Source organism: Carcharodon carcharias, chromosome X (assembly GCF_017639515.1).
Source record: "Carcharodon carcharias isolate sCarCar2 chromosome X, sCarCar2.pri, whole genome shotgun sequence".
NCBI classification, from domain to species: Eukaryota; Metazoa; Chordata; class Chondrichthyes; order Lamniformes; family Lamnidae; genus Carcharodon; species Carcharodon carcharias.
Window position 1 is genome coordinate 27,329,709 of NC_054507.1, and position 10,000 is coordinate 27,339,708.

General features: G+C 58.7%; 1 protein-coding gene across 1 annotated transcript in view; it reads right to left on the bottom strand.

Moving 5' to 3' along the window:
- The window catches only part of LOC121273257 (neurexophilin-2), a 16,253-nt gene that overhangs the window by 5,641 nt on the left and 612 nt on the right, over positions 1-10,000 (bottom strand). The window lies entirely within an intron of this gene.

Below are 10,000 nucleotides of genomic sequence, written 5' to 3' on the forward strand. Positions count from 1 at the left end.
GGAGGGAGAGATTGAGAGAGTGAGCGAATGGGAGTGGGGAAGAGAGAGCATGAGAGAGCAAGAGAGGGAGTGAAAGGGAGAGAGAGAGAGCGGGAGAGGGAGAGAGAGCTGGAGAGGGAGAAAGAGAGGGAGAGAGAACGGGAGAGGGAGAGAGATCGAGAGTGGGTGAGGGGGTAGAGAGAGCACATGACAGCAGGAGAGGGAGTGAGTGAGTGAGAGAGAGGGAGAGAGAGCGGGAGAGAGAGCAGGAGAGGGGAAGAGAGCACAAGAGACCAGGAGAGGGAATGAGAGAGAGGGAGAGACAGAGGGAGAGGGAGTGAGATCGTGAGCAGGTGAGGGGTAGAGATAGCACAAGAGAGCAGGAGAGAGACTGAGAGAAAGCAGGAGAGAGAGCGGGAGAGGGAAAGAGAGCACAAGAGAGCGGGAGAGGGAGAGAGAGAGAGCAGGAGAGGGAGTGAGAGGGAGAGAATGGGAGAGGGGAAGAGAGCACAAGAGAGCAGGAGAGGGAGGGAGAGAGAGGGAGAGAGAGTGGGAGACGGAGAGAGTGCGGGAGTGGGTGAGAGGTAGAGAGAGCACAAGAGAGCAGGAGAGGGAGTGAGAGAGGGAGAGAGAGTGGGAGAGAGAGAGCGGGAGAGAGAGCGGGAGAGAGAGCGGCAGAGAGCGGGAGAGAGAGCGGGAGAGAGAGCGGGAGAGAGAGCGGGAGAGAGAGCGGGAGAGGGAAAGAGAGCACAAGAGAGCGGGAGAGGGAGAGAGAGGGAGAGAGAGCAGGTGAGGGGAAGAGAGCACAAGAGAGCAGGAGAGGGAGTGAGAGAGAGGGAGAGAGAGTGGGAGACGGAGAGAGTGCGGGAGTGGGTGAGAGATAGAGAGAGCACAAGAGAGCAGGAGAGGGAGTGAGAGAGAGGGAGAGAGAGTGGGAGACGGAGAGAGTGCGGGAGTGGGTGAGAGATAGAGAGAGCACAAGAGAGCAGGAGAGGGAGTGAGAGAGAGCGGGAGAGGGAGTGAGAGAGGGAGAGAGCGGATGAGGGAGTGAGAGAGGGAGAGAGAACGGGAGGAAGAGAGACAATAAAGCTGCTAATTTCTGCTGTGTTAAAGTTATGTTGAAACGATGATGTCCTGATCAAACTGTGTGTCACTCCAGGGAGAGTCAAGGTGTGACCGGGCCGGGAGACGGGGTGGGTCAGCGGGCACGGGGGGTGATGGGTGGACGGGATTCGGTGCAAGTTCGGACACGGGGGCAGCAGAGTCTTGGATGAGCTGAGGTTTACAGAATCGCAAAACGTTCACAGCACAGAACGAGACCATTCGGCCCATCGCGTCTGTACTGGCTCTCCGAATGAGCAGTGCACCTAGGCCCACTACCCCACCCTGTATACTCTTCCCTTTCAGATATCAGTGTAATTCCCTCTCCAAAGCCTCGACTGACCCTGTCTCCCCCACACTCTCAGGCAGCGCATTCCAGACCCTAACCACTCGCTGTGTGAGAAAGTTTCTCCTCGAGTCTCCATTGCTTCTTTTACCAATCACCTTAAATCTGATCTCCCTCTGGTTCTCGATCCTTCCCCCAATGGGAACAGTCTCTCCCTGTCCACTCTGTCCCAGACCCCTCCTGATTTTGAACACCTCGATCAAATCCCCTCTCTATCTTCTGTTCTCCTACATCAACATCCTGGGGGTTACCATTGACCAGAAACTGAACTGGGACCAGCCATATAAACCCTGTGGCTACAAGAGCAGGTCAGAGAGGCTGGGAATCCTGCGGAGAGTAACTCACCTCCTGACTCCCCCCAAAGCCTGTCCACCATCTACAAGGCACAAGTCAGGAGTGTGATGGGACATTCCCCACTTGCCTGGATGAGTGCGGCTCCCACAACACTCGAGAAGCTCGACACCGTCCAGGACAAAGCAGCCCCCGCTCGATGGGGCACCCCATCCACAAACATTCACTCCCTCCACCACCACCATCGACGCACAGGGGCAGCAGTGTGTGTACTATCTACAAGATGCACTGCAGCAACTCACCAAGGGCTCCTTCGACAGCGCCGCCCAAACCCACCACCTCTACCATCTAGAAGGACGAGGGCAGCAGACACATGGGGAACACCACCACCTGCAAGTTCCCCCTCCCGAGCCACTCACCATCCTGACTTGGGAATATATTGGCCGTTCCTTCACTGTCGCCGGGTCAAAATCCTGGAACTGCCTCCCTAACAGCGCCGTGGGTGTACCTACACCACACGGACAAAATCCTGGAACTCCCTCCCTAACAGCGCCATGGGTGTACCTACACCACACGGGGACTGCAGCGGCTCAAGAAGACAGCTCACCCCCCACACCTTCTCAAGGGGCAATTAGGGATGGGCAATAAATGCTGGGCCCAGCCCAGCGACACCCACATCCCGGGAAAGATGAAAAACGAAGGATAACTGTCCAGATTTCTCCAATCTGTCCATGGAGCTGAAGTTTCTCATGCCTGGTAAGAGTGGGGGGTGGCTGCCAGGGGGATTGTTGGGGTATTTGAGTGTGCGAGCCGGCAGAGTTAGGGTTGAGGGTCTCAGGAGTGGGTGCATACAGGGGTAGCTGGATAAAAGTTATGGGCAGCCTGTGTGTGTACATATGAGAGACAGTGCGTGCGCACGTGTGTGTGTGTGTGCGTGTGAGAGAGTATGTGTGTCAGAGTGAGAGTGTGCGTGTGTGTATCGGTGGGTGTGTGTGTGAGTGTGTGTGTGTGTGTGTGTGAGAGTGAGGGGGGTGTGCTCATGTGTATCTGTGCATGTGTGTATCGGTGCGTGTGTGAGTGGGTGTGTGTGCGTGTGTGAGTGTGTGTGAGTGTGTGTGTGCGTGAATGAGGGGGTATGTTCGTGTGTATCTGTGCGTGTGTGTGTGTTAATGAGGGAGTGTGTGTGAGAGAGTGAGTGAGTGTGTGCGTGTATCTGTGTGTATGTGTATGTGTGTGCGTGCGCTTGAGTGTGTGTGTGCGTGTGTGTATGAGAGTGTGTGTATGTATGTGTGCGCGTGAGAGTGTGTGTGTGAATGTGTGTGTGTGTGAGTGAGAATGTGTCCGCCTGTGTGTGCGTGAGAGTGTTCGAGTGCGTGTGTGTGAGTGTGTGTGAGCGTCGCATGAGAGAGAGTGTGTGTCTGTGTATGAGTGAAAGAGCATGCATGCATGCTTGGGGGTATGTATGTGTGTGTGCATGAGAGTGTGTGCGCATGTGTGTACAAATGAGAGACAGTGTGTGCATGTGTGAGTGAGGGAGTGTGCGCATGTGTATCTGTGCGTGTGTGTGTGTGAGGGAGTGTGCATGTATGTATCTGTGTGTGTGAGGGAGTGTGCATGTATGTATCTTTGTGTGTGTGAGTGTGTGTGTGTGTGTGAGGGAGTGTGCACGCGTGTATCTGTGTTTGTGAGTGGGTGTGTGCCTATGTTACATGTGAGAGTGGGCAGTGTGCATGTGTATCTGTGCGTGTGTGAGTGTGTGTGTGTGTGTGTGAGGGAGTGTGCACGTGTGTATCTGTGCATGTGTGAGTGTGTGTGTGTGTGAGTGAGGGAGTGTGCACGTGTGTATCTGTGAGTGTGTGAGTGTGTGTGTGTGTGAGTGAGGGAGTGTGCACGTGTGTATCTGTGAGTGTGTGAGTGTGTGTGTGTGTGTGAGTGAGGGAGTGTGCACGTGTGTATCTGTGCATGTGTGAGTGTGTGTGTGTGAGTGAGGGAGTGTGCACGTGTGTATCTGTGCATGTGTGAGTTTGTGTGTGTGAGTGAGGGAGTGAGCACGTGTGTATCTGTGCATGTGTGAGTGTGTGTGTGTGAGTGAGGGAGTGTGCGCGTGTGTATCTGTGCATGTGTGAGTGTGTGTGTGTGTGAGGGAGTGTGCACGTGTGTATCTGTGAGTGTGTGAGTGTGTGTGTGTGAGTGAGGGAGTGTGCACGTGTGTATCTGTGCATGTGTGAGTGTGTGTGTGTGTGAGTGAGGGAGTGTGCACGTGTGTATCTGTGAGTGTGTGAGTGTGTGTGTGTGAGTGAGGGAGTGTGCGCGTGTGTATCTGTGAGTGTGTGAGTGTGTGTGTGAGTGAGGGAGTGTGCGCGTGTGTATCTGTGCATGTGTGAGTGGGTGTGTGTGTGAGTGAGGGAGTGTGCGCGTGTGTATCTGTGCATGTGTGAGTGTGTGTGTGTGTGAGTGAGGGAGTGTGCGCGTGTGTATCTGTGCATGTGTGAGTGGGTGTGTGAGTGGGTGTGTGAGTGTTCTCTGTGTGTGTGTGTGTGTGTGTGAGTGGGTGTGTGAGTGTTCTCTGTGTGTGTGTGTGTGTGTGTGTGTGAGAGAGAGAGAGAGAGAGTGGGAGAAAGGGAGTTTGAAGTTAATTCATTTCGCTGGTATCTCAGATCGTGGGAATTTAACATAATCTGAATTTGCGTACAGTGGGCCTGCTGTTCGAAATCGCCGTGTAATTCACTCAAACATCTCTGGGGTATAATTATTCAAACCTAATTCTTGAGGGCACTTCTCTGCTCCCGCGCTTAATATCGCACAGCGTCTACTCCTTGACAATTGAAGTTTAATTGTCCAGATTAAGGATTTATTAAAAAGGCTGTTTATCAATGTATATATTCGAGATGTTCCTTGGGGAACAGGAAGGTCGGGAGCAGGGGAGAACGAGGAGGGGAGCCTGGGGGCTAAATAAATAAGTAGAGTCGGAATGGGGAGCTGGTCTGGAATCCCAATGAGAACATGAGATCCCAGTCCCACAACGCCTCAATTTTACAATTCTTATCCTAGACTTCAAATCCCACCCTGAACTCCTCCAGCCCCTTCTACCCTCCCTATCTCTGTAACCTCCTCCAGTCACTACACCCCTCCCTATCTCCGTAACCTCCTCCAGTCCCTTCAACCCTCCCTATCTCTGTAACAACCTCCAGCCCCTACAACCCACCCTATCTCTGTAACCTCCTCCAGTCCCTTCAACCCTCCCTATCTCTGTAACAACCTCCAGCCCCTACAACCCTCCCTATCTTTGTAACAACCTCCAGCCCCTACAACCCTCCCTATCTCTGTAATTCCTCCAGACCCCTACAACCCTCCCTATCTCTGTAACCTCCTCCAGCCCCTACACCCCTCCCTATCTCTGTAATCTCCTCCAGACCCCTACAACCCTCCCTCTCTCTGTAACCTCTTCCAGCCCCTACACCCCTCCCTATCTCTGTAACCTCCTCCAGCCCCTACACCCCTCCCTATCTCTGTAACCTCCTCCAGTCCCTACAACCCTCCCTATCTCCGTAATCTCCTCCAGCCCCCAATGAAACTCCCTATCTCTATAAATTGGTCCAGCCCCTACAACCCTCCCTATCTCTGTTACCTCCTCCACTCCCTACAACCCTCCCTAACTCTGCAACCTCCTGTAGGGTTGTAGAGGCTGGAGGAAGTTACAGAGATAGGGAGGGTTGTAGAGGCTGGTGGAGGTTGCAGAGATAGGGAGGGTTGTAGGGGGCTGGAGGAGGTTACAGAGATAGGGAGGGTTGTAGGGGGCTGGAGGAGGTTACAGAGATAGGGAGGGTTGTAGGGGGCTGGAGGAGGTTACAGAGATAGGGAGGATTGTAGGGGCTGGAGGAGGTTACAGAGATAGGGAGGGGTGTAGGGGCTGGAGGAGGTTACAGAGATAGGGAGGGGTGTAGGGGCTGGAGGAGGTTACAGAGATAGGGAGGGGTGTAGGGGACTGGAGGAGGTTACAGAGATAGGGAGGGGTGTAGGGGCTGGAGGAGGTTACAGAGATAGGGAGGGGTGTAGGGGGCTGGAGGAGGTTACAGAGATAGGGAGGTGTGTAGGGACAGGAGGAGGTTACAGAGATAGGGAGGGGTGTAGGGGGCTGGAGGAGGTTACAGAGAAAGGGAGGGGTGTAGGGGGCTGGAGGAGGTTACAGAGATAGGGAGGGTTGTAGGGACAGGAGGAGGTTACAGAGATAGGGAGGGGTGTAGGGGCTGGAGGAGGTTACAGAGATAGGGAGGGTTGTAGGGACAGGAGGAGGTTACAGAGATAGGGAGGGATGTAGGGGGCTGGAGGAGGTTACAGAGATAGGGAGGGTTCGAGTTGGCCATGGTGGGGTTTGCAAAGACGGATGAGAACTTTAGAATTGGGGGGTGGGTGGCGAGCGACTGGATAGGGGGATAGTGTGGGTCAGTGAGCCCAGCAGGGTGGGGGGGGGTGATTTGTGCAGGGGGGGGAGTGATGTGTGCAGGGTGGTGGGGGGGGGGTGATGTGTGCAGGGGGGGGTGATGTGTGCAGTGGGGGGGGGTGATGTGTGCAGTGGGGGGGGGTGATGTGTGCAGTGGGGGGGGGTGATGTGTGCGGGGGGGGTGATGTGTGCGGTGGGGGGTGATGTGTGCAGTGGGGGGGGGTGATGTGTGCAGTGGGGGGGGGTGATGTGTGCAGGGTGGTGGGGGGGGCGGTGATGTGTGCAGGGGGGGGTGATGTGTGCAGGGGGGTGGGTGATGTGTGCAGGGGGGTGGATGATGTGTGCAGGGGGGTGGATGATGTGTGCGGGGCGGGGGGGTGATGTGTGCAGGGGGTGGGGTGATGTGTGTAGGGGGGGGTGATGTGTGCAGGGGGGGGGTTATGTGTGCAGTGGGGGGGGTGATGTGTGCAGTTGGGGGGGGGTGATGTGTGCAGTTGGGGGGGGGTGATGTGTGCAGGGGGGGTGATGTGTACAGGGGGGGTGATGTGTACGGGGGGGGTGATGTGTACAGGGGGGGGTGATGTGTACAGGGGGGGGTGATGTGTGCAGTGGGGGGGGGTGATGTGTGCAGGGGGGGGGGTGATGTGTGCGGGGGGGGTGATGTGTACAGGGGGGTGATGTGTACAGGGGGGGTGGATGATGTGTGTAGGGGGGTGGATGATGTGTGCAGGGGGGGGGTGATGTGTGCAGGGGGGGGGGTGATGTGTGCAGTGGGGGGGGGTGATGTGTGCAGGGGGGGGGGTGATGTGTGCGGGGGGGGTGATGTGTACAGGGGGGTGATGTGTACAGGGGGGTGGGTGATGTGTGTAGGGGGGTGGGTGATGTGTGTAGGGGGGTGGATGATGTGTGCAGGGGGGGGTGATGTGTGCAGGGGGGGGTGATGTGTGCAGGGGGGGTGATGTGTGCAGGGGGGGGGTGATGTGTGCAGTGGGGGGGGTGATGTGTGCAGTGGGGGGGGTGATGTGTGTAGGGGGGGGTGATGTGTGCGGGGGGGGTGATGTGTGCAGGGGGGGGTGATGTGTACAGGGGGGGGTGATGTGTACAGGGGGGGGTGATGTGTGCAGGGGGGGGTGATGTGTGCAGGGGGGGGTGATGTGTGCAGGGGGGGGGTGATGTGTGCAGGGGGGGGTGATGTGTGCAGGGGGGGGTGATGTGTGCAGGGGGGGGTGATGTGTGCAGTGGGGGGGGTGATGTGTGCAGGGGGGGGTGATGTGTGCAGGGGGGGGTGATGTGTGCAGTGGGGGGGGGTGATGTGTGCAGGGGGGGGTGATGTGTGCAGGGGGGGGTGATGTGTGCAGGGGGGGGTGATGTGTGCAGGGGGGGTGATGTGTGCAGGGGGGTGGATGATGTGTGTAGGGGGGGGTGATGTGTGCGGGGGGGGTGATGTGTACAGTGGGGGGTGATGTGTACAGGGGGGGTGATGTGTGCGGGGGGGGTGATGTGTGCAGTGGGGGGGGTGATGTGTGCAGTGGGGGGGGGTGATGTGTGCAGTGGGGGGGGTGATGTGTGCAGTGGGGGGGGGTGATGTGTGCAGTGGGGGGGGGGTGATGTGTGCGGGGGGGGTTGATGTGTGCAGTTGGGGGGGGGTGATGTGTGCAGGGGGGTGGGTGATGTGTGCAGTGGGGGGGTGATGTGTACAGGGGGGGGGTGATGTGTGCAGGGGGTGGGTGATGTGTACAGGGGGGGGTGATGTGTGCAGGGGGGGGTGATGTGTGCAGGGGGTGGGTGATGTGTGCAGGGGGTGGGTGATGTGTGCAGGGGGGGTGATGTGTACAGTGGGGGGTGATGTGTACAGGGGGGGTGATGTGTGCGGGGGGGGTGATGTGTACAGTGGGGGGTGATGTGTACAGGGGGGGGTGATGTGTGCAGTGGGGGGGGTGATGTGTGCAGTGGGGGGGGGTGATGTGTGCAGTGGGGGGGGGGTGATGTGTGCGGGGGGGGTTGATGTGTGCAGTTGGGGGGGGGTGATGTGTGCAGGGGGGTGGGTGATGTGTGCAGTGGGGGGGTGATGTGTACAGGGGGGGGGTGATGTGTGCAGGGGGTGGGTGATGTGTGCAGGGGGTGGGTGATGTGTACAGGGGGGGGTGATGTGTACAGGGGGGGGTGATGTGTGCAGGGGGGGGTGATGTGTGCAGGGGGTGGGTGATGTGTGCAGGGGGTGGGTGATGTGTGCAGGGGGGGTGATGTGTACAGGGGGGGGTGATGTGTGCAGGGGGTGGGTGATGTGTGCAGGGGGGGTGATGTGTGCAGGGGGGGTGATGTGTGCAGTTGGGGGGGGGGTGATGTGTGCAGGGGGGGGGTGATGTGTGCAGGGGGGGGTGATGTGTGCAGTTGGGGTGGGTGATGTGTGCAGTTGGGGGGGGTGATGTGTACAGGGGGGGGTGATGTGTACAGGGGGGGTGATGTGTACAGGGGGGGTGATGTGTACAGGGGGGGTGATGTGTACAGGGGGGGTGATGTGTGCGGGGGGGGTGATGTGTGCAGGGGGGGGTGATGTGTGCAGGGGGGGTGATGTGTACAGGGGGGGGTGATGTGTGCAGTGGGGGGGGTGATGTGTGCAGGGGGGGGGGTGATGTGTGCGGGGGGGGGGTGATGTGTACAGGGGGGGGTGATGTGTACAGGGGGGGGTGATGTGTGCAGTGGGGGGGGTGATGTGTACAGGGGGTGGGGTGATGTGTGCAGGGGGGTGGGTGATGTGTGCAGGGGGGTGGGTGATGTGTGCAGTGGGGGGGTGATGTGTACAGGGGGGGGTGATGTGTACAGGGGGGGTGATGTGTACAGGGGGGGGGTGATGTGTGCAGGGGGGTGGGTGATGTGTACAGGGGGGGGTGATGTGTACAGGGGGGGGTGATGTGTACAGGGGGGGGTGATGTGTGCAGGGGGGTGGGTGATGTGTACAGGGGGGGTGATGTGTACAGGGGGGGTGATGTGTGCAGTGGGGGGGGTGATGTGTGCAGTGGGGGGGGGTGATGTGTGCAGTGGGGGGGTGATGTGTGCAGGGTGGGGTGATGTGTGCAGTGGGGGGGGTGATGTGTACAGGGGGGGGTGATGTGTACAGGGAGGGTGATGTGTACAGGGGGGGGTGATGTGTGCAGTGGGGGGGGGGTGATGTGTGCAGGGGGGGGTGATGTGTGCAGTGGGGGGGGTGATGTGTACAGGGGGGGTGATGTGTACAGGGTGGGTGATGTGTGCAGTGGGGGGGGGTGATGTGTAAAGGGGGGGGGGGTGATGTGTACAGGGGGGGGTGATGTGTGCAGTGGGGGGGGGTGATGTGTACAGGGGGGGTGATGTGTACAGGGGGGGTGATGTGTACAGGGGGGGGTGATGTGTGCAGTGGGGGGGGGTGATGTGTACAGGGGGGGGGGTGATGTGTGCAGTGGGGGGGGTGATGTGTACAGGGGGGGGTGATGTGTGCAGTGGGGGGGGTGATGTGTGCAGTGGGGGGGGTGATGTGTGCAGGGGGGGGTGATGTGTGCAGTGGGGGGGGTGATGTGTGCAGTGGGGGGGGTGATGTGTACAGGGGGGGGGGTGATGTGTACAGGGGGGGTGATGTGTACAGGGGGGGTGATGTGTACAGGGGGGGGTGATGTGTGCAGTGGGGGGGGGGTGATGTGTGCAGTGGGGGGGGGTGATGTGTGCAGGGGGGTGGGTGATTGTGCAGTGGGGGGGGTGATGTGTGCAGTGGGGGGGGGTGATGTGTGCAGGGGGGGGTGATGTGTGCAGTGGGGGGGGTGATGTGTACAGGGGGGGTGATGTGTACAGGGGGGGTGATGTGTACAGGG